The sequence below is a fragment of the Dama dama genome, chromosome 30 (assembly GCF_033118175.1).
Source record: "Dama dama isolate Ldn47 chromosome 30, ASM3311817v1, whole genome shotgun sequence".
Classification (NCBI taxonomy): Eukaryota; Metazoa; Chordata; class Mammalia; order Artiodactyla; family Cervidae; genus Dama; species Dama dama.
This window is the reverse complement of record NC_083710.1, coordinates 89,511,888-89,532,335: the sequence shown is the minus strand read 5'-3', so window position 1 is coordinate 89,532,335 and position 20,448 is coordinate 89,511,888. Positions and strand designations below refer to the sequence as shown.

The following is a 20,448-nucleotide window of genomic DNA, read 5'->3' as shown; positions in this document are numbered from 1 at the left end:
GCGGGGCGCGGTGTCCCCGCCTTTAAGGGGCGGGGCGGCGCGGTGCACGCCGGGAATCGGAGGCCTAGAGCGGCCTGGATCCCGGCGGCACGCGGCACGCCGGGAGTCGGAGTCCTGCGTCTCTGGACGGTGTCCGGGCTGAGGTCCGGGCGGGGACCGCGCAGGCGGCGGGGCGGGCGCGACCCGGGGCGCTGTGGGGCGAGGGTAGGTGACGCGGGGGCCGCCGGCGGGGGCAGGACCGAGTCGGAGACCGGCGGCGGGGCCCGGGGTGGGGGGCAGCGAGGGAGGGGCTTCTGGAGCCTTCGGGTTGTGCTCTGAGGCGTCGTGGAAGCGCGGTAACGGAGGGGTTCCGTGTGAGGCAAGCGGGGTCCCGGGCCGACGCGCCAGTCGCGGGTCCGGTAACGCTGGGGCCGAGACCCGGCAGAGAGGCCGGCCCGGGCACGGGCCCCAGCCCCTTCTCCGCGGTCGGGGCCGGGCCGGGAGCCGCGTGGCGGCGTCAGACGCTGAGCCAGCGGACGCTCAGCCACGGCTCCTCGGTGCGAGCTGAGCGCCCCGCAGTGAGTGGGGCGGGGGGCGTCCAGAGGTGTGGGAGGGGCAGACCGGGGTGCCCTCCAGGAATCGGAAGGCGGCCAGGGAGAGGACGCAGCCGGCTGCGCTGGGGCGGCCTTCGCCCTCCTGGCAGCGGGATCCTGGTGAGAGGGCTCGGGACAGGAGCAGGGGCTCCAGAAGGGAGCGGCTGGGGCAGAGGCGGCGTGAGGACACACCCTCCCGGTGGGGAGCGCCGCGGAGGAGGAGGTGGAGCATATCCTGTCAGGAGGGGGGATCCGGCAGGTCCGGACAGCAGAGACCGCGCTTCCCCAGAGGAAGGGGCTGCGTGGGCAGGAGCCTGGGGCCTTCTAAAGAGGTTGGAGAGGCGGGAGAGTGAAGGGGGCACTTGGGCCTGACTCCTTGCCCTCCCCTCCCCTGAACCCAGAACCATCAGGGTGACTCAGCTTACACCGTTAACTGGGTCGGCCCCTTGGAAGAGACTTTGTTGTATTCGGTGTTTCTGGAAGGGCATTTTAAGGACGAATCTTCATTCTCGATCTATGGTCAGTCTTGATGCACACATCACAGAAGTGGTTCTTCACAAAGTCACAGTTAAAAGGCTTGAGACCTTTTCCAGAGGTTAGAGAATTTATCTGATATTTCTCCTAGATTATCCACATTTTTATTTCAAGAATTTTGTACATTTTAAGAGGATAAGGCTTTTAGGAAAAGCCCACCCACTTCCCTTAAAAGCCGCCAATAATCATTTAATTTCCTTGGCATGGTGAGCCTTAGTGAAGTCCATCAGAGCTTCAAGTGTAGGCAGTGGTCCTGCCAATTTATGGACCTTTATTAATTTATTTTTTAGGCGTGAACTCCAAATGGCCCAGCTCCTCCTGGCACTGAAACTGAAGAAAGTGGTAACATGAACCGTCCCCTCTGATCTTTGCTTTGGCAACTGAGAAGCTCAGAGCCTAATTTTCAGCTTTCAGCTCTTGTATATGGTATGCGTGTCTGTATCTTATCTCTGGCCTTTTTTGTCTTTTTTTCTCCTAATTTCTTCATCTACATCTTGTTTTCCAATTACATGTTTTTGTAAGTTACAACTTATTCTATGTGCTTCTGTAAACTGTGTCATCTTTTTTTTTTTTTAACAAAACTGAGTATAAATCCTTTTAAAAGTAACATTTTTCCCTTTATCATATTATTGTTGTTTTATAAAGTATTAGCAGCAGCAGCAGCAGATGGGTCTGGTTTTGGTTTGGGGGGGACAGTTTATCCACACCATGCAGCATGTGGGATCTTAGTTCCCTGACCAGGGATCAAACCTGGGCCCCCTGCAGTGGAAGTGTGATGTCTTGATCGCTGGACTGCCAAGGAAAGCCCTAGTGTCCCTTTTGATTTACAACCTTGGTGAATCACTGTCATTTCTGCTGTCGTCTTCATCAGGTTACCTTCAATAAATAAAACCTTAACCATTCCGGTATCTGGAAGCATCAAAATACTATTTGGTTTTATCATATACTATATATAGTGCAGTTACAGGGCAGTTTTGTTATTTACTACCCACCCACAGCCTCTGCCCTATTTTTCCATTTTATTTCTGTCTCATGTACATGAACTTCTCATTATTAGTATCTTTACTTAATCATCACGGGCTTTTTGTGCCTGCTTTTGGAACTTTTATAAGTTACTTTTCACACAATTTTTTGTTATGTGTGTGTTTTCATCAGTGTTGTTCTGCTAATTTTAGACAGAGGAAAACTTAAAATAATGATGTTTCTAAACCTCAAGGGCCTTCTCCTGGTCATTAGGGCCTGAAATTAATTCAAGCTGAGGAGGACCCACAGGTGGGCTGTGGTGTTGTGGTCAGACCTCAGGTTAGTGTGTTATAAAGGGGGATTTCACTGAGACTCAAAGGAAAAAAAGCAGCATCCTGCTTCATTGGAAGGGAACCAGATAAAGATCAAAATGTATTTTGCATAGAATACTGATATTTCTAATTTGGGGGAGTTTAGACTTTCCATATTTGTTACTATATAGATACTGTCGTTTGAATTTTCAGAAGGCTGCCCAGTGTTTTTACTCAATGGGGAACAAAGCTTTGTATTTCTGTAGTTCTGAAGTGCAGTCTGGTCACCCGGGAGAAGTTAAGTCCAGATACAATGTAGGTGCTGGTGATCAAGCCGTAACGGCTCTCTGGGCTGGCCTCATTGGCTTTCCTGCCTCTCTCGCTTCCCAGAGCATAAGCTTAAATCATCTCAGAAGGACAAGGTCCGCCAGTTCATGGCATTTACTCAGGCTGGCAAGAGAAGTGCCGCCCACTGCTTAGAGCAGAGCAAGTAGACGGCAGACCTGGCCACGGACAGCTGCTTCCCGCACCCGAGCGTGTTCACAGGGAATCCATGAGCGCCTCCGTGGACAGGAAGAGACTGGAGCGGCTGTGTAACAGGTCCCAAGGTGAGGGCACCGAGGCGCCGCACGTCCAGGGCGCGGGGTGGAGGCTGGGAGCTTCCCATGCCGTGTCCCAAGGCTTCCGACCCTGCGCCATGTTAGGAGCACAGCCCCCTCCCTTGCTGATGGTCAGCTCTACAGTTTAGTTGGTTTAATCGGAACGTGGCTGCTGATGGCTCGAGGCTGGGGTGGGACAAGGCACACAGTCTAAAGGCTGATGGGCAGCGAGCCCTCCTATCCGCGGCCTGGGTCAGCTGTGGGGAGTCACTGGTGGGAGGCTTGGTGTCCAGGCCAGGGGGCTATGCCCGCTGCAGGAGTACTTTTCCCGAGCACTCCCACTGGGCAGGAGTACCTGGTGAGAAGGCTGCTTGAGAACCATTCCACATCGTCCGAGGAGTTCTGACAGGAGGTTCAGGTCACCCTGCCTGCCACAGTTGGTGGTGCCAGAGTCCTGCACCAGTGCCAGTGGCAGAAGCTTCTGGAAAGCTCTTGGCAGAGAAACCTTGTGTTGTCAGTTGGAGACAGCAGTTATTTTTATTGAAATCGGTGCTTAGAATGGCGCTTTCCCTCTCAAAATACAGTCATGAGGCAAAGCAAGTCTGCAGATCCAGAGAGCTCCACGGGCTCCGAGTTCCGCATCAGGTGTCAGGTCTGCTGAGTGGGAAGGCGGCAGTGGCTCAAGAGTTATTTTTTCTTTCTAGCAGCTTCTAAGGTTACTCTTATGTTTCCAAAACTTAAAAAAATAGAACGCAGAAAGTGAAAACCCTCATTTAAACAAGTATTAACATAGACTTCCTAGACTTTGAGTTCTTGTTTTCATTTTTTACTTTTGAAAATATAGTGTGTATATTTTAATCTATTTAGATAAAAAAAAAATCAACTGAAAATTGCATTCTTTTTTTTTTTTAATCTTAGTTCAGAAACTTCTGTGGTCAAAAGAACAGACCTGTATTTGTAGTTCTCCAAAAGGAGCGTTGTTTTCAGCATGCTTTAGATTTTTTGGCTAAGTTAATTACTGAGCTAGTTTTAAGTTATTCAGATGTGTGCAGCTGCTTTTGCAAAAGTTATCTTTATTCTTTAGTTCAAGATTTGGGCCCTAAAAATAAATATATAGTTAGAGACTGTTGACAAACATCTGTCCTTACAGAATGTATACAGATGAGTGCCTCCAAGCTATTTTAATGCATCCAGAAATGACATATGTGAAGTTTGTCATGAAGGCTGTTAGGTGAGGGCACGGTAGGCCCATTTTCCTGTCCTCCTGACCGTGTGCCGTGTTAGGAGCACGGGCTTGAGTCGGGATGTGGCGAGCCCCTCTGTGCCATGAGTCCACTCTCACAACCTGGGAGTGTAGAGTTGGAGGGTCTTGGTGACTGCTCGAGTGATGGGGGCCAGTGGTCTCCTTGGGTAATGACGTACGTTAGATGTGGTGCTGAGCACTGAGGAGTCCAACCCTGTGTGATGAAGAGTCTGCTGCACTTGACCGTGCTCCAAGTGAAGTGCCACGGCCTGCTCTGGTGCCTCCCACAGCAGCAGGCGGCATGTCACTACCAGGCGGGCCCAGAGACCACCGCCAGGCGGGCCCAGAGACCACCGCCAGGCGGGCCCAGAGACCACCGCCAGGCGGGCGAGCTCGTGGGGCCTCACTGTGGGCCCTTACTGATGCTTTAGTAGGCTTCACTGTTTGATTTTCCCATGGAAAAATGCTAACTTCCTTAGTTTTATTTCTAAACTAGAAATTAGGGGAGGGGTAAGCCAGAATTTCTCAGCTGTTAAACGTGGGTGTATAAACTAAATGACCAAAAAATAAGTGTTGTGCAGTGGTATTAGCACTATAAAAAATAAAATGACTTGAAAAATACATTATCTTTCTTTTGCCTTGGCAAGGTGATGGTAAAAGCTTGAACTCCTGTGAATACTTCACCATGCAGTGTTTTTCATAGCAGTTTGCTTTGGGCAAGCTAAAATTCTGTAAACTTGAATTTTTATTTTACTCTAGGGAAATCAAAATTTTTATTCATAATGACATTTTCAGAGAAGTTTCAGTGATTTTTTTTTTCCCCCTGAAAACCCAGAAACCTCGATTTTAAAAATAGGAGTATTTTCTGGATAAATTATTATGTTACTATTTCTCTCATATATACTTGAAAATTGCAGTGCATTGATTGATGTATTAAAAATACATTCTTTACACCCATTTTAGTAATACTTTTCAAAATATCCAAGTTTTTAACTTATTTTTCCCTTAATTTTAACTGTAGACCCACAAGATGAAAATAAAATTGGAATTGATGGAATTCAACAGTTTTGTGATGATTTAAGCCTACATCCTGCCAGTATCTCAGTTTTGCTTATAGCTTGGAAATTCAGGGCTGCAACTCAATGTGAATTTAGCAAAAAGGAATTTGTAGACGGCATGACAGAACTTGGGTAAGTAAACTGGTCTCAGTTGAAACATTTTCAGAAAGGAAAGTATTTTCAACATTATTTTTCAGCGACCTGTAAATTTCATATCAATTTATGTCCTTTGTATATTTTACAAATTTCTTGTGCATTTGTACTATTAAACCTTTTGGTTTTCTTTTGAATCCCAATTAAGGTTTTGTTCAGTATTTTTATTCAGATTAATTCCTTTTGTTACACTTTCTCCTTTTTAATTTTTTCCTTCCAGTTTTGAGTTGTCATAAACATCCAGGTGTTTTTGTTTGTTTTCAGCCATTTAATTTATTTCCTAATACTGTGTACTAAATGTATAATCTGTTGTGTTGCTGCATTAAGCATTAATAAAATGTCATTCTGTCTTTTTGCTTGTACGACTTCTCTGCTCTACCTAGCGTTGGAGTAAAAGGTTCACTAATACCTTAAGATGTTTCTTACTTATTAGGTGAGTCAGAGAAGTACATGAAGGCACATAACAGAAATGACTTTTAACCATGAACTTACTGCACTGTTTCATGAAGTGTGTAGAAGCCAACCTGCTGACTTGCTGATACTCTGAGGTTTCCGTGTTGACAACTTAAACACACTTATTTTTAGCTCCCAAAGGAGCTTGAAAGCCTTAGGTAAACATGTTCTAAGGCTGTGCAGACACGGTGCTTGTTTTCACTGAACCCAGGACCCTGGTAAGATGATAAGTTCTATGAGACTTTATTTCTAATATCTTCCCACATTCCCGGAAGTTGAATAAAACCAACTGAACAACAGGTATCTTTATAACAGTGTTGTAACCACACATGTGTTCATATTCTTTGCACCTGGGAGAGCCTAGAGACATTCCAGTGATCTTAGAACCGGAAAGACCCGTTAAAAGAGCATCCATGACTGCTGGACCACAGTTACCCCACCTGTTAAAATCGCCCCAAAACGGGAGCTTTTGGAAATAAGTGCTTCTTACAGAGACAATTAATGGCATTTCTTAGACATTGTCTAGGAATACATCGTACAAATAAAATTTTAAAATTCCTATTAGCCTAAGAAGTGTCATAATTTTAAATACATGTTTTAAAGATTCTGAGCATGAATCTTCCCAAATTGTTTTCAGATCATCTCACGCCTCCTTATCTGGAGTTTACAGAATATAATTTAAGGTCACAATTTAGTGATGGTCAGTGGCTTGCTCTCTCTCCACACCTCATGGAGCAGTTAAAGGTGAAAGTACCATTTAAAATATTAAACAAAAGTTTTGTGAATGTGTTAGTGAACTGTGCTGTGGAGAATAACCTGTGCATTTTTAAAAACAAAAAATTGTCTGTGTGGGTCTTCCCTGCTGTATCCATGGATGTTTTTATCTGTCTTTAACCCAGCATCTTAATTGTTGTAGCTTTAGAATAAGTCTTGATGAGTTAGTAAAGTCTTCCCACATTGTTGATTGACTGCAAGATTGTTAGTGTTTATTATTTCAATGGGGGGTAAGAAGAGTCTTTTCAACAAATGATGCTGACACAATGGGGCAAACATGAAAAACTTAACCTCAGTCCCTCCTTCATACCATACCTGAAAATTAGTTGGGGCTAGATTGTAGACCTGTGCCAGACACTAAAACCACAAAGTTTTAGACAAAGATTCAGAAACTATAATCTTGGGTTAAGCTTTTTCAGAAAAGACAGAAAAAGTACCAGCCATAAATGAAAAAAGTGGTAAGTTGGACTTGATCAACATTAAAAACAGCGTCAAAAGATGCTGTTGGGAAAAGGAAAAAGATAAAACAGTGGGAAAAAATATTTGTTCTCTCTTTGTATATGTTATAATCACTATAAAAACATAAAATTCAATCTGAAAGAATCCAAGGGAAAAAAGAGCACAAGGAAAATTAACTTCTGGTGGGACAAATAGCAAGCCCATGATAAAATGGAGGATTTAAGCCTAAAAATGTTTGCATTTACGTAATTACCTTAAATGTAAGTGAACTAAATGCTAGGTGGGTTTTTTTTTTATTATTATCTTTTTTTTTTTTATTAGTTGGAGGCTAATTACTTCACAGCTAGGTGGGTTTTTAAAAATCAACTACTGTATATACTGTTTGCAGCAGATAGAACTAAGACACAAGGGCACAGAGCGGTTTGAGGGACAGAGTCTAAAGTAGTGTGCAAACATTGACCGAAAATAGGCTGATGTGGCTGTTAGTATATTAAATAAGCTTCAAAGCAAAAAGTAATTCTATAGATAATGAAAGACACTTTCTTTTTCTTTTCTTTTTTTTTTTTTTTTTTGAGGAAAAAGAAAAGGTGCTTTTACTCAGGAGGCCCACAACATGGGGAGATGGGAGACTGGTGTCCTCAGACCACCTCTGAGTTGCTGGTTAGGGGCCAGAAAATTGAAAGTGGAGTGTCAGTCAGCTCCAGTAATCCTCTGGAGATCTGTCCTGCAGTGGTCTGGTTGGTGTCATCTCCATGGTTTTCTGCTTCTGTCCTCTTAAGGCCCTGGAGTTCTGTGGATACACATCCTGTGAGTTCCCGGTTCCCCAGCTCCAGCCCAAGGCAGGCAGAGCAGGATGGTATTAGCACCTGGGATCACATTCCCTGAAGACCTCATATGATGTGTCCACTAGAGACATTTTGACACAGCGAAACCAACCAGTATGTGGATGAGTGAGACAGCAAGGCGGGAAGGTCTTGTAAATGAATTAAAGAGCAAGGGGGAGAGGGAAGAGTGGGGGCAGGAGGAATCTGAAGACCGTCTCTCAGTGGTAAAAGTTTTGTTTTACCAGGACAGTAATAGTTTATTTAAAGCAGAAATTAAAACTCTAAAGAAAATGATATAAATCTGCCAGCATAGTGGGGAATATGTCCTCCCATCTTCTCGCACACATCTTACCAACTGGTAGACTAAGTGGATGAAGAATCAGTGGTAAATAGAAGATTCAGAAAAGGAAATAGAACGTTGCCTTGATGTTTAGGAATACATAGTCTTTTCCAAAAGAACATTTATGAATATTGACCATAAACAGGGCCATAAGGTAAGGTACAGCAATGTCCCAGAGTTGAAGTGACACAGAACGTGTTCTCTGACCACAGTACAACTAAGAAAGGAATATAACAGAAAGTTCGCTAGATAGGTTGGAATCTGTGTGGATTCTGTACCTCTGAATAACCCTTGGGTTGAGAAAGAAGTTACAGCAGAAATTAAAGTATTTTGAGGGATGAAACTATGAGAACATGCAGGAGTCAGCTTCTTAGATACATATTTTAGAAAGTTGAAACTCAGTAAGGAAAGCATCCATCTCAGCAAGTAGTGAAAAGGACAGGAGATTAAAACTCAGTGCAGACAGAGGGAATTAAAATTTTTAAACAGGCAGTAATTTAATGATTTTTTTAAAAAGCTATAAGTAGAAAGGATTCTTAAAGCCAAAAACTTGACATTTGAGAAGACCAGTAAAGTAATGAATGCCACATAAGCCATATAGAAAGAAAGGGGACATTGCTATAAACCCTACAGATAAAATGAGCCTATTATGAACAACTGTATGTTTATAAATTTGAAAGCTTAAATGAAATACAGAAGTTCTTTTAAAAATGACAACTTACTGAAATGGGCCTGTGAAGACATAGTTCCGTAACTCTTAGAGAATCAGAACCCATAATTTAAAATCTTTTCAATGAGAAAACTTGAGGCCATGGTTGGTTCACTGGCACATCTTCTCCAACTTTTAATAAAGAGAATAACACCAGTTTCACACCAGAGAAGAGTACAGGAAAAAACACTCCTAGCATGTTTTGAGGCCAGCATAGCCTCAATAGTAAGACCTAGAAAGGACATGTTGAGAAGAGAAAGTTATAAGCTGCTCTCAGTCATAAGAATCAAAAGACACATATGATGAGCAGAAGATGCAAAAATACTAACCAGATTTTCAGCAAAATAAATCAAGCCTCCAAAGCGAGTCAACCAAAAATCAGGATTAATCATCATGACAGTTTGTTGTAGCCCAGAAATGCAAGATCTGTTTAACATTACAAAGTCAATTAATGTAATTCATTGTAGTAACAGAAAAGGGAGGGGTGGGTATTTTGTCAGTATGTAACAGGGCACTTGCAGTGATTAGCAGTATGTGGGGTGGGGCAGGATGAGAGCCAGTAAATAAACCCGTGTTTTCAGAACACTGGATTTATGGCAGAGGTAGCCTTTTAGAGATGTGGAGAAAAAATGGCTTTTCACAAAAGGGTCCTGAGGGAACTGGCTAGTCGTGTGGGAAAAGGTGTCTTCCCTGGTGGCTCAGATGGTGAAGAGCTCACCTGCAAAGCAGGAGACCCAGGTTCAATCCCTTGGTGGGAAGATCTCCTGGAGAAGGAAATGGCCACCCACTCCAGCATTGTTGCTTAGAGAATTCCATGGACAGTGGAGCCTGGCGGGCTGCAGTCAATGGGATCACAAAGAGTTGGACATGACTGAGCGACTAACACTTTGATGGGAGAAGGTTCGTCTTGGTCTCTGCCTCACACAGAACATAAATTCAGTTCAGTGAGCTGTAGATCTCAGTGCGAAAGGCTGAAGGCAGAACCCTTTAGAAAATGGGAGAATACCTGTGGCCGTCCAGCAGCCCAGGTGGTGAAACATCGGAAACCACCCTGAAATCAGAACTTCTGGCCAGAAAGAGCACCAGGAGGCAGCACGTGGGGAAGTGGGTGGGGGCTGTGAGATGCTCTGCTGACAGGGTCCCCGCAAAACAAGAAAAGGGTGACCTGGTTGAGAATGGACAGGGAACACGACCACGCCCTTCACAGAAGATGCTTTCCAAGGGGCCAGTGAAGATACAAGCAGGAACTCAGCCTCACTCCTGGGGTGAGGTAGGGGGCTGCAGGTCAAGAGCACATCAAAATAGGACCTCCCAGGTCCTCTTGTAGGACAGCTGCCGAGTGTCGCTGGTGGGCAGTCACCCCGGAGAAGGGCTTGACAAGACTTGTGGAATTGCGGGTGGGTGTCTGCCTCACACATGCACTGTGTGCCGGGATACACATACGGGAACCTTCAACATTCTTCATGACCGGAAAACTGGAAGCAGCCGAGATGCTTACCTGTAGCAAGCGGGGTTGCAGTGTGAGCGCAGTGGCATGCTGTGAGACGACGGAGATGGACGACCAGAGCCCACGTGTCACGGATGAGCCTCGCACACGCAACGTTGGGACAGAAGCCCAGACACAGAGTAGAACACGGGAGTCCCCATTTGTTAGCTGCAAAGCAGGGATAACTGATGGGTCTGCCAAGGAGCGCTAGTGCTGTGATGGAGGCGCGGAGAAGAGCCGGGGAGACGGCCTGGAGGAGGGGGGTGGTGGTCCCGCTCACTCGCCAGACACAGAGCCCCAAGCGGGCTCCACCTGCCTCACCGGGGCACGCGGGTGAGTGACATGTGGCTCTCAGCCTCCTCCTTGCCGGGCAGTCAAAATAAACGACAGATTTTATGTTTCACTGGTCTAAAGCCTGCTTTAGTGAGGGCTTTTGAATATTCCTAAGGGTTGTTGACTTTTTGGAGGAAAATCCAGTTTTAAAGCGATAGAGTTGTTTTCCTGTGCTGGCTGTTTCAAGTCCGGCCCACCGTAAGGAAGCAGGCCCTGGACAGCGGCCTGAGTCTGCCCGCCTGCCTCCTCCGGGCCAGTACAGGCTGCAGGTCGGCTCAGCTCTGCCCTCAGCGAGGGCCCGGCTCTTCCCTCCTCGTATCCGTCAGGCCCGGGCGCTGGTCTCTGCGGGGCCCCAGGTGCAGGGCTCACCCCTGGCTGTGCTCCAGCCCACACAGCGAGGAGAGCCTTGCAGCTTCTGCGGGGTTCCTTCTTTACTTTTAATGACATCTCTGTGTGTGTGGTAAGTCACTTCAGTTGTGTCCGACTCTTTGCGACCCCATGGGCTGTAGCCCGCCAGGCTCCTCTGTCCATGAGATTCTCCAGCCAAGAACACTGGAGTGGGTTGCCATTTCCTCCTCCAGGGGGTCTTCCCGACCCAGGGATCGAACTTGCATCTCCTGCATCTCCTGCTCTGGCAGGTGGGTCCTTTAACCACGCCTGGGAAGCCCAGTGGCCTCTCTACTAAGATGCAGTCCATGCTCCATATAAATCAGTGGGTTTGGTTTCTTCACAGAGCAGGGGGCTACCACCACAAACAGGGCCAGCCCTTTCTAGCCCTTGTAACCAGAGCAGGGACCCGAGAGCTCCGCCCTCAGGCCCGAGCCTCAGGCCGCCCGGAGCGCGGGGAGGCTGGAGCTGTCTGCCCCCCGCGACGCCCACGTGAGGCTCTGTGTCCTGTCCCAGGTGTGACAGCGCAGGGCAGCTGAAAGCCCTGCTGCCAGGACTGGAGCGGGAGTTCAAGGACACGGTGAAGTTCCAGGACCTTTACCAGTTCACCTTCACCTTCGCTCGGAGCCGGGGGCAGAAGGGGCTGGCTGAGTATGCCTGCCAGACGCCGGTCCGCTCGAGAGGACGCCCGGGTGTGGCCAGCAGGGCTCCAGGCGGTCCCCTCCTCCAGGGTCTGGGCGCCCCTCGCCGCTGGGACAGTCCCATGCGCTCCAGCCCCTCAGCCTGCAGTCACTCCTGACGTGCGGAGCCAAAAATACGATTTTAAATGTGAAGTAATTTTCAGATGCTCTGCGTTCTCTCACAGTGGTGTGTAATTGTCTCATGGGTTAGAGACGCGGGCAGGTGACATTAACCTCGTCCTGGTCTGGGGATTTCATGTTAACTTACTTAAACCAATTCTGATGTGTGTTGGATTACATTTTTCTTCTTCTTTCAGAGATGTATGATTTTGCCAAAATGTTACTTGTGCCTTACCGTATCTGGTATATACAGAAAATCTTTAGCTTGTATTTCCAGTTTGAGGTTTTGGTTTATTTGAGGATTATAAAATCCACTTATTTCTGTTGCCATGTCACAGAGAACCTCAAACTCAGGGTTTCGAGCAGCCATCATTTTTATGGCATATGATCCTTTGGCGCAAGGCTCTGCAGGGCTCTGCCGGACAGCCCTCCGTGCCATGCAGGTCAGCTCAGACGCCCAGCAGTGTTCCCACTGCAGCTGGACGCCGCCTGCCCTGGCTGACCGGGGCTCCCCTGCAGGGTGGTGATCCCGCCGGAAGGCTGCAGGGCTGCAGGCAGGGGAGGTGGGAGCTGCCTGGAAATCCTACAGCATTCATTCCATCTGAAGTCATCGCGTTTGCCATGCTTTTAAAATTCCACTGTAACTTCTAAGAGGTTGTAAATTAGTCCAAGTTAATCACCTATTTTAAAGTTTATAAATTTACTTCCTTTGGTCATGAAGTTCAGTGTAAGGAGAAGTATTTTGAAGCACTTTTGCAACCTGGAGCCCAGCGTGTGTAGCTTCTATTTTAAATAGCTTTGCCTGAGTATCAGGCAGCAGAAAAGGAGAAATTTATAGTTTATCCTGTAATTCCTTCACTGAGAAAAAAAAATCATTATCTACTTTATGCCTATAGACAAATAAGATGTTTATCAGAAATCAGTCACTGAAGAATTGGAACAGTTACTGATTTTGTGTCTTTGCTTCAGGAGACTCATTGAGAGAACATAAAATCATATTAAAGGGAACGATAGCCTCTTCAGGAAAATTATTACATACCTGGACACTTCACAAACATCACACTTTATTTTAGAAGGTTTTTTGAGGGTTTTTTAAAAAGATACAAAGCCAGATGAGTATGGGGGAGTGGGAGGGATGGTCACGACAGGAGGGAGGTCACGAAGGGAGGGAGGTCCCCGTGGGAGGGAGGGTCAGGATGGGAGGGAGGGTCACTGTGGGAGGGAGGTCACGACGGGAGGGAGGTCACCGTGGGAGGGAGGTCACGACGGGAGGGAGGTCCCCGTGGGAGGGAGGTCACGACGGGAGGGAGGTCACCGTGGGAGGGAGGTCACGACGGGAGGGAGGTCACCGTGGGAGGGAGGTCACATGGGAAGGCAGCGACCCTGGAATATTCATGCCGCTCCATCAGGGAAACTAGTGCAGCGGGCAAAGCGACAGTTATTTGTTGCTGTTGCTCGGTGACTCCGTCGGGTCTGACTCTTTGCAACTCCATGGACCCCAGCATGCCAGGCTTCCCTGTCCGTCACTATCTCCCAAAGCAACTGTACTTCAATTAAAAAAAAAAAGAGTAATTTTACAGCTGTGAACCCCAGATGGAACAATTGATTTTACAATTTCCAAAGTATCTGAACTTGTCTGTCTTCTGAAGGGTTAAATATAATTTAAAGAGGTTGATACACGTGTTCCTATAATTCCTGAGAAAGTGTGGACAGCAGTGGAAAGGGGTGGGAAAACGCCCCTTCAGACCTGTGTGTCTGTTGTGTGCGGCAAGAGGGGCGCGTGCTGTGTGGCGGTTGTTTCTTAGCCTAGCGCTGCTTACTTGCTCAGTTGTGTCTGACTCTTTGCAACCCCATGGACTGTACCTCGCCCGGATCCTCTGCGCATGAGGTTTTCCAGGCAAGAAAACTAGAGTGGGTTGTTGTTTCCACCTCTTTAGCCTAGTTAAAGTCGCTCAGTCGTGTCCGACTCTTTGTGACCCCACGGACTGTTCAGTCCTTGCAGTTCTCCAGGGCAGAATACTGGAGTGGGTAGCCGTTCCCTTCTCCAGGGGATCTTCCCGACCCAGGGATCAAACTGGGGTTTCCTGCATTGCAGGCGGATTCTTTACCAATTGAGCTACTAGCGGAGCCCCCTTAGCCTAGTAGAGGAGGTAATTAAAACTCCTTGACGCTTTGCTTTAATGTAAGATGCTTAGCACGGTTTCATACTGGCTAGAGTCCACAATCAGTTGGCTTTGAGAAATCATAATTTTTGAGGAAGTAAAGTTTCATGATTATTAACTAATTTTTCCATCAGCCCATTCTTTTTTGACAGAATGGTCATCTTTATGATCTAATTCTAAATGGAGCATCACAGACATAAATTTTACTTACGAACATTTATAATCATTTTCTTACTCAGGAGGTAGGGTTTTTCAAAGGTTATAGAAAGAAAATAGCTGCTCTGATGATTCCTTTCATGGTCAGTAGAGTAGATTTTGTTCTTGATCTCAGCTCTCAAGTTCTATCACTTTGAGTGTTGCTGTTGTTTTGCAAATGGCCAGGTCCATCAGAACAGCACTCGGCCTATTTACTTAGGCGCTGCTGGGTCTCTGAAAATGCAGGCGTCTACTATGAGTTGTGTGCTTTACAAATATGCACATGGGGAACTTTACAAGAAGGGTTTCTAGGACCAAATGAAGCCAAAGGTAACCAGAGTTAATGTCTACCATAAAGCTTTATTTCTCTCTCTTCCCCAGGTTTGCCTCCATTCTCAGTGTGAGGCTTCCCCTCACTGAGATGAGCTGAGTGTAGGTTTTCCTGAGTGATAAGGAAGTAGGCTTAGCAAGACACGGGCCCGTAGGTAAGGTCCAGCCAGCCTCCTCTTCTACCCGTTCCTCGAGTTTTCTGACCACTGCTTTCTAAGACTCCAGGTTATTTCAGACTGAGTTATCTCGTGGACGCTAAACACACAGGAAGTAGAGGCATTTTATCTGAAGTTGGCTACTACTCGTATTTCTTGCTCATCCATTTCTAATGATTGACCTGGGAACCTCAGGTCAGAGCTTCAGCTTTTATGACTTCTGTCCAAGTTGGACCAAACCAGATTTAAATGAAAATCTTTTGGAAGGTGTTTAGTAGAATATTTTGTGTTGAAAGAATTCGTTACCTTAAATATTTATTCATCGGCTTTTTGCATTCCTTCTCCTGGCATGCACACATAAGCACTATTTCAGTACAAGACTGTTGTCTGAAAGCGATGAGCACTAGCCCACACAGTTGAAGGGTGTCAGCTTCAAGAAGTAACCTTCTCAGCCCCTTGATGTTCTTGTGTATCAATCACACAGAAATAAATCGATACCAGCCTTGCAGTGAGCCGAGAACGCGTCCCTCTCCTGCAGCCCTGATGCTCAGCTTCTGTGTCCGTGAACATCCCATCTCATGATGCAGCCCACGGCATCAGTCTGTTTAGACGTGGAATCGTCACAACCTTCCAGCTGGGGAAAAATGAGGGCGTTGACTTTTACTAGTGACCAAACAACATGCTAATTTGTCTTGGCTTTACCTTAAGAAATCCCAAGTCTTGATGATACTTATGGGATCAACCTTTGAATCAGATTCCATTTTAGTTCTTACCGTGGCAAGGAAGGTCTATTTGGAAAGCACTGTGTCCCTTCCTTTCTAAACAAGTTTTAAACTTGTAGTTCATCACTTAGAAAGTGCGTGGGGCTGTTTTTTTTTAATGTATATATGCCGGAGCCTGCCGGCAAACGAACTGGTCAAGAACGCAATTACCAGAGTACCTAGGAAAAATAAGACTCAGAAAGAAGACTCAGAAAGAGAAAGATGGGGTTGAGAGGGACGGAGTCCGCTTGCATCTGACTCCGCCAGCTTTATTGAAGAATACCACGCCCATATATACGCTAACAGGAGTTACTAAGAATAGATCGAGGGTTTGCATACGTGCAGAGCTACAGATGTTTTAAATTCCCACACTCAAGATCAGTAAAGCATTAATTACCCTAGCGCCCAACATGATTAAGATCATTAGAACATTAGATAGAAAACAGGCTTCATCAATAGAACAATAGATGGAAAACAGGTTTCAAGCATGATGAGCTTATCAGCACCAGAAAAACAGGCAAAAAGGTCACCGGTGTGTTTTTTCCCTGAAGGAGACAAATGCCAGTCTATATTTTAACAAGAAGGGGTGGCAGGACAAAGAGAGACCTTTTGATCTCTCTTAGAGCCGTAAGGGGCCTGTACATTCAGGCCGGCTCCCTGCATATATATATAAATGGTATGTGTTAATTGTATCCAGCTAATCATATCCAGGTCGGCCCAGCAGTCAAGAAAGCCCAGTACATGAGCAAAGCAGAGTGTTCATAATGGATTAATTAGGGGATAATTATTGACACATCCAAATATCCTGGTGCACAAATCGTTTTCCAAAGCCATTTTCCCCAAGGTCCCAAATCAGATTGTACACAGCTTCAGGAGCTCTCCTGTGAGCCTTAGCCCGCATGTAACCATGGGTAAGACTGCCGAGTGTTACTGAGTAAGTGAACACCAGCGTGCCAAGAAATGGTCACTGTGCTGTGGAAAAAGGAGTTAAGACTCACTGAGTGCGTTCTCTCTTTTTGCCAGATTTGGAAATGGCCGTGGCATACTGGAATCTGGTGTTATCTGGAAGGTTTAAGTTTCTAGATCTTTGGAACACCTTCTTGTTGGTAAGTGTCTTCCTGCTTACAGGGTCCCCATGTGAGGGGTCAGCCGGGGTGGTTACCGTCCTAATAACCGATGGCTTGTCTGCGGGCCCTGAGGAACCAGTGTCCCCAGCGGCGGTCCCAGAGAGCCCACCCGCGGCCACGCTCAGCCTCCTGCAGAAAATGGTGCCCATGGGCTCGGGCCAGGCTGCTTGAGGCCGCCTCCAGACTGTGCGTCTGTGGTCCCTGCCCCAGTGTTCATGGGCCCTGCCCCAGTGTTCATGGGCCGAGACCCCTCGGTGACCGCAGCTGAGGGGAGGGTGCAGGGCGCCGGGCGCGTCCCTGACCGTGGGAGGTGGCTGTGTTGTCCTGCTCAGGGTCCCCTGCTCTGTGAGGACTAGTCCTTCTAGTGGAGGGGTGTGGGATGCCCTCCAGGAGCAGCCTGGGAAGGACCCCAGCATGTGCAGCAGGAGGCCCAGGGCATGTGTGGGGCAGCTGGGGCAGAAAAGCACGCGTGATGCGCCGTGTGCATGTGCTCTGGAGTGTGAGACCAGCTTGGGAGCCATCTGTGGACATGTGCACTCATGTGTGCAAAGACAGGCCTTCGGGGGCTGGGAGCCTCGGGAGACCTGGGGCTGCTCTCCAGCCCCCAAGGAGCAGGGGCGGGTCCTCCAGTGTCTGAAGTGTCCAGTAACAGCGAGCATCCCACCCCTGCAGAGAGCCGCCTGGTTCACAGGAACTAAATGCATCCAGGTGCCGCTTCCCCACATTGTTTCTGAACTGGTTTCAGGGTTGGATAAAGAGATAAAAAATGCTGCCTTTCTATTTGAAATAAAAGTCAATAATTTTTATTTTGTGTTTCAGTAAGTCTGCTTTCTGCATCTGCATGTTGGCATCATGTAGCTCTTAACACAGACCCAAAGCACTGTTGCTGTGTTAACTTCTGACAGTGTTGACCTGTCCTCACTCCTGGTCAGAGTATGTCCTGAGATCACCAGGCTGAGAGCTCCGTCTGAGCCAGCGGTCTGCTGGTCTTTCCTTTTGTGTTTTAGGAGCATCACAAAAGCTCAATCCCAAGGGACACTTGGAACCTTCTTCTAGATTTTGGAAACATGATCACAGATGACATGTCCAACTATGATGAAGAAGGTAGGTGAAGTCCGCAGACCTCAGGTGAAGGCCAGTGGGCAGGTGGGTCCCGGTTGACCCCTGCCCGACCCGTGTGTGAGACAGGAGTGATGAAGTGGCTAGATTTACGTCCTGTAAATCCCACAAGAGAAAACATCACTCACGTTGAAAGTCAGGAGGACCTCTTCTGAGCTGAAGCTTTCAAGGTGGGTGTGCAGAGGCCCCGAGGCAGGACCACAAAGCAGGATGGTCACTGGGGCCCGCTGACCCCAGTGTGGCCAGCGGTTATTCCATCGTGCCGCGGAAGCACACAGAGGATTCCAGCCTATGTTTACTCACCTGAGCACAATCCCACCTGCAGGGGCCCCCACCCCAGACATTTCAGGGAACATTCTCCCACCTGCTGCACTGTGGGTGCTGCCCCTTCGGAAAGAATGTCCACCCCCAGCCCCCTCTGCCCAGCACGGACGTGACCGCAGATGTGCTCAGCGGGGCTGGCGGTGGGCGCTGCTCACAGACGCCAGCGCACAGCACCTACCGCCTGGGCCAGCCAGAGCCGAGGAGGGTAATTTCAGCTGACCCGTTACGTGTAGAAGTTTAAAATCATTTGAGCTCTTGAGATATTAATGTTGGATTGTGAGAAAATCCTTTGACTATAAAAAATATTACTCTAAAATGCCGATTTTTTAAAACCTTTTGCTTTCCTTTAGGAGCATGGCCTGTTCTTACAGATGATTTTGTAGAATACGCAAGGCCAGTGGTCACAGGTGGTAAAGGCAGTCGTGTCTCGGCAGAAAATTGAGCTGGATTTAGATGAACCGGAACCACGTCCTGCAGAAGACGCTGGTTAGCTGTGCCTGCCACCCGTTTCTTCCTGACCCGTCATGCGCCTGGAGACCCTCTCCTGCTGCTTACAGAAGACGCCGCTGGCTATTGGCGCGGCACGGAGACCCTCCGCGATGGCGGCTGGGCGCCTGGAGACCCTCTTCTGCTGCTTAAAGACGCCGCTGGCTATTGGCGCGGCACGGAGACCCTGCGCGATCGCGGCTGGGCGCCTGGAGACCCTCTCCTGCTGCTTAGAGAAGACGCCGCTGGCTATTGGCGCGGCACGGACACCCCGCGCAATCGCGGCTGGGCGCCTGGAGACCCTCTCCTGCTGCTTAGAGAAGACGCCGCTGGCTATTGGCGCGGCACGGAGACCCTGCGCGATCGCGGCTGGGCGCCTGGAGACCCTCTCCTGCTGCTTAGAGAAGACGCCGCTGGCTATTGGCGCGGCACGGACACCCTGCGCAATCGCGGCTGGGCGCCTGGAGACCGGGCCCCAGCTGCCGCAGTCGGAGCCCTCCGCGATCGCGGCGTTGTGGAGGGGGCGGAGCCTGTCTGCAGTCTCTGCCCGCCCTGAGCTCTCACAGCCCGGTAACCACCTAAGAACCTGCCAGTCAGGCGGCTGGAAACGTGTCCTGAGAAGGCGGCCGTTGTGGACGCTGAGGTTTTTAGATTTGGTGCCAGGATTAAGATGTAAGTTTTTTTAATTATCCAGATTCATCAGTTCTGTTTTCACCTCACTTTTCTCTGGACGTTCATGGGAATGATTTTACAGGTCGATGGGCTGTTGAGGTTTGCACGGCGACTTGAAACTGTGCAAGTCAGCGGGTCTGTTTACTGCTAATAGTGTCAGTTCAACTTCCTAAGAAGCTTCATAAAGTATGCTTTAAAAAAAAAAAAGTATTTTATTACATTTAAAAAGACATTTTTTCCGTGAGAAATTATTTCTTTTGTGATAAATTTAAATTTAAAAACCAACTGTTGGCTCCTTCCTACCGTCTGTAATGTGAGTACTTACTGTCCACCCTCCCACCCTTCATGTGTAGTCACATTCAGAAGGTAAACACACGTGGTTGTCCCCAAAATGCCACAAACCGGAAACTGCGTCGTGCGCACGTGGAGCAGAGTGTCGGAGCCCGGAGCCTCTGGCCTCCGGCTCCTTTCCTTCCTGGGGGTCCGCCCAGCTGGGGGCTCTGGGAGGGCAGCTGTCCCACGTGCCGTCCAGGTGGGCACTGGGACCCACCTGCCCATCTTGGAAGTGGCTTCGTGTGGTGGTTTGAGAAGCGCTGGGTGGGCTGCACTTGGAACGCAAACTATCACATCAAGGCACGCGGGTCGCCCCACCGCGGCCCCGCTTATGAGACAGAAACTGGGGCAATTCACGAGAGAGGGGAATGCACTCAGATTTGTGGAAAGTGTGCCTAAACTGTGCAGTTTATTTTGGCTTCCAAAAGTAGGAGCCACTCAGGCCTGAGGCCTGGAGACCCAGCCAGGCGGGCAGTGTGGGGTGGGGGACCAGCCCCCCACGAAGTGCAGGGCCCGGAATTCGCTGACCTCTCCCAGCCCCACTGCTGTGGCCTCAAAGAAAACACAGGCCACCTCTGCCTCCAAGCCTGGGGCTCTTAGAGCTTTAATAGAAGCCTCAACAATCGTACAGGGTCCTTCGAGCCATTGTGGGTTCTGACGTGTAAGAGTCCCATTCAGGGAGGTTGCAGAACTCAGGCCTGTGAGAGTCACGAGGTCTGCGGCACTGCTTCGTCCTTGAGGTTTAAGGCTGTGTGGGAAAGGTAGTCTGTGCACAAGGGCCTTCTT

General features: G+C 48.1%; 1 long non-coding RNA gene across 4 annotated transcripts; it reads left to right on the top strand.

Annotated features, from left to right (window-relative positions):
- The first annotated feature begins 68 nt into the window (after positions 1-68).
- Positions 69-19,531, top strand: LOC133049594 (uncharacterized). 4 transcript variants are annotated; one of them, XR_009691413.1, is made up of 5 exons: positions 69-204; positions 1,397-5,412; positions 16,625-16,707; positions 17,736-17,832; positions 18,522-19,531. It is a non-coding gene; the product is annotated as an uncharacterized LOC133049594 (long non-coding RNA). The 4 variants fall into 4 exon arrangements; XR_009691412.1 differs by having other exon boundaries at positions 17,548-17,832; XR_009691410.1 differs by lacking the exons at positions 16,625-16,707; positions 17,736-17,832; positions 18,522-19,531 and having other exon boundaries at positions 1,397-1,532; positions 2,771-5,857.
- The last annotated feature ends 917 nt before the right edge of the window (positions 19,532-20,448 follow it).